Source organism: Schistocerca americana, chromosome 6, assembly GCF_021461395.2.
Source record: "Schistocerca americana isolate TAMUIC-IGC-003095 chromosome 6, iqSchAmer2.1, whole genome shotgun sequence".
Lineage (NCBI taxonomy): Eukaryota > Metazoa > Arthropoda > Insecta > Orthoptera > Acrididae > Schistocerca > Schistocerca americana.
Window position 1 is genome coordinate 411,748,847 of NC_060124.1, and position 3,537 is coordinate 411,752,383.

The 3,537-nt window shown below is 45.3% G+C and overlaps 1 pseudogene; it reads left to right on the forward strand.

Annotated features, from left to right (window-relative positions):
- Positions 1-3,162: 3,162 nt before the first annotated feature.
- On the forward strand, positions 3,163-3,280 carry LOC124620396 (annotated as a pseudogene).
- Positions 3,281-3,537: the final 257 nt, after the last annotated feature.

A 3,537-nucleotide genomic window follows, 5' to 3' on the forward strand; every position in this document is an offset into this window, starting at 1 on the left:
TGATAATTTTACATAATTAGTTCGTATCTGTATTTTATCGTTCTGTGTGTCAAATGAAAACACAGTTTGTTGTAAGCAGTGTCATCTGATCCCTTGTCATTGTGCGTAGAAGTATTGAAAACCTTTGTATGCAGTCCTAAAGCATCGACTGCACAGCGACTAGCGCTGCGCCACAAAACGCATCAAGAAGGCGCTGACCCGCATGCCAATGGAAAGAGCGGGCAGCGTCACACCTCCAAGATGACAAAGTTTAACGCTAGCTGTCAATGCTGATTTAACTAGCAGCCTATCGATGGTCGGCCCCCTCCCGGAAGATGCCCTCTCTTCCTCCAAAAAATGGTTCAAATGGCTCTGAGCACTATGGGACTTAACATCTGAGGTCATCAGTCCCCTAGAACTTAGAACTACTTAAACCTAACTAACCTAAGGACTTCACACACATCCATGCCCGAGGCAGGATTCGAGCCTGCGACCGTAGCAGTCGCGTGGTTCCGGACTGCAGCGCCTAGAACCGCGTGGCCACCACAGTCAGCTCTCTCCCTCCATTTATCCCTCCTATCAACTCTGATCTCTGATCCTCACCCCCACCCCCCCGTCCTTTCCTCCGTCCTTTTCCTGGGCTCCCTCTCCCCCCTTCCATCCTCTTTTTTCCCCACCTACCCTCTCTCTGTGCCCCTTCTCTCCCCCTTGCGTTTCCCTCCTCTGCCTTTTCCCATTCCCTCTCGCATCTGCCCTGCCCCTCCCCCCCTTATGAGTCCTCTCCCTCCTTTGGTTCCCCCCCCCCTTTCGTTTTTCCTATCCTCACTCTTTGTTTTCCCCCTCATCTGTCCAGGTCACCGCCCCCCCGCCCCCCGATCTGCCCTTGGCTATGGTGTGTCGTCTTTGTGCCGACATTTTAGTGCAGTGTTTACAGAAACCAGACTGTCGCCATGTTTTTTAATTGTCTGTCTCCTATGTTACCTGTCTGCTTCCTGTGTATTTTATTAGCGTTGCCAACCCTTTGCTTTATGTTTTAAGTTTCTACAATTTTCCGCCGTTTTTCAATTTAAATCACCGTTTTATCGCCTGCTTTTATTGCTTCTTATCTTCTTCTTACGTTTTAAAAAGTCTGTAGGTGGCAGAGCAGCGTACTAAGCTGCTGCCAGCCAGCCCCCTTTGGGGGGAATCGAAATTCAATAAAGGAAAAAAAAAAAAAAAAACTGGTCGGCTCCAGTTTGGTCGCGGACTTCGAGAGCATCAGTGCTGAGTAATAGAAAGACGTTGCTGAGCCTGCAATCTGCTAGTAGTAGTAGATTGTCAATTTAATTGCATGCAGGAGGCACAGAAAACACAGGAAGTATCGTTTGTTCCCCTAATACAAATAAAATTTTATGTTAATTCGAAAGTGTTTTGTTCAGGTGATTTTGGATTCCTGCCACTAGCCATCACAACCTCTCCTCTTCCTTGTTTGTGTCTGTACTGACTCCCACAGTAGCCAACACAACACTTTGCTCGTATCTATTTTCCAATTGTTTTGATTAATTACGCAGTGGCTTTTATTCTTTACCAGCTCTGTACCTGTGCATAACAGAGGAAAGATAAACACAGGTAGATTTTAATTGTCAATACACGATTGAAACTACACAATTTAATTAGTTTATCATTTCACTTGTTCAGAGACAACGCGTCTTCTTGTTATCGCTTTTGTCCATTACTCACAGTCAGTGTGTGTGAGCACATTTACGGTGATTTTGCTATGTTGTGTAGAATTACTTTAAATGTGTAACTGGTTACTCACTGTTTTATCCCTCTACGTCACCGCAAACTTGTGTAAGCTTTGGCATCCGTTCCTCTATCGAAGAGACATGTGGCAAATTAAGCACAGCTCGCTTTACCTTGTTAGCAACAAACAAAAACTACCCAGTTCAGCTATTTACAATTCTTTCATACGTTCCATGACTTTATTTAAGACAGGAAGACGGTCAGATCTAGATTCCAGCTAAGAGTGGAACTACTGTCAGTGCTTTACAGGTAGCCATGTAGCTCAATGTAATTATAATAACAGCCTAATGCTTGTTTATGTCTAAGCATCATTGGAATACCTATCGCTATAACTACGTTGAGTCTACATGACTATGTATAACACACTTATCATAGCTGGCCGGCCGGAGTGGCCGAGTGGTACTAGGCACTTCAGTCTGGAACCGCGCGACGGCTACAGTCGCAGGTTCGAATCCTCCCTCAGGCATGGATGTGTGTGATGTCCTTAGGTTAGTTAGGTTTAAGTAGTTCTAAGTTCTAGGGAAGTCCCATAGTGCTCAGACCCATTTGAACCATTTGAACTTATCATAGCTGCACTTTTAGCTGAAATCTGGATCTACAATAAAAGAAAAAAAAGCAGATGATATTACTGCAGGGGCTGACCTTCCTTCTGTCCTGAAGTTCATCACAATCATTTCCACTGAATCGAACATGAAGACGTTATTTGTTGAAGCGGCTGCTGTTCTGTAGTCATGATCACTCTGTATGATCACAATCACGGGATCTGTTTTACTATACGTAATTACTTCACAATCGACTGTATAACAAGTCAAATGTTATTATGAACTAATGATGACACAGTTTTGCGAAACCACTGGTGTGTGTTCGCTTCCATTCTAAATAATTGTAGCTAACTTAAAACAACTCTCATGTACTTTGATTCAAATGGCTCCGAACACTATGGGACTTAACTGCTAAGGTCATCAGTCCCCTATAACTTAGAACTACTTAAACCTAACTAACCTAAGGACATCAGACACATCCAATCCCGAGGCAGGATTCGAACCTGCGACCGTAGCGGTCACACGGTTCCAGACTGTAGAGCCTAGAACTGCACCGCCACCCCGGCCGGCTCTCGTGTACTTTTATTAACAACATACGATTGGTTGCCTTATAATCGATCTGTGAGATAAAAATTTTCGTTCCAGATGTGTATTACTTCATTATCCGCAACTGTATATTCACTTGCTGCCACAGATGTCAAATGATGATGTAGTTTGGTGTAACCACTGTCATCTGTTCCCTTGTTGTTGTGCATAATTGTGTCGATAACTTTGGTTCGGTTGTACAGTTCACGTTTTTGGATTAATTGCGCTCTTTAATACCGGGTGGTTATAATTAAACTTTCCCTACTTAACACGTGCCAACGGCCGTGCCGCAGTGGTAACACCGGTTCCCGTCAGATCACCGAAGTTAATCGTTGTTGGGCTGGGGTAGCACTTGGATGGGTGACCATCCGGTCTGCCGAGCGCTGTTGGCAAGCGGGGTGCACTCAGCCCTTGTGAGGCAAACTCAGCAGCTACTTGATTGAGAAGTAGCGGCTGCGGTCTCGGAAACTGACTTACTGCCGGGAGAGCGGTGTGCTGACCACATGTCCCTCCTCATCCGCACCCAGTGACGCCTGTGGGCTGAGGATGACACTCTGGTCGGTGGGTACCGTTGGGCCTTCATGGCCTGTGCGGTGTAACGTTACGTATTAGGTTTTTGGTTTGATATATGTATGACCATGTGCAGACT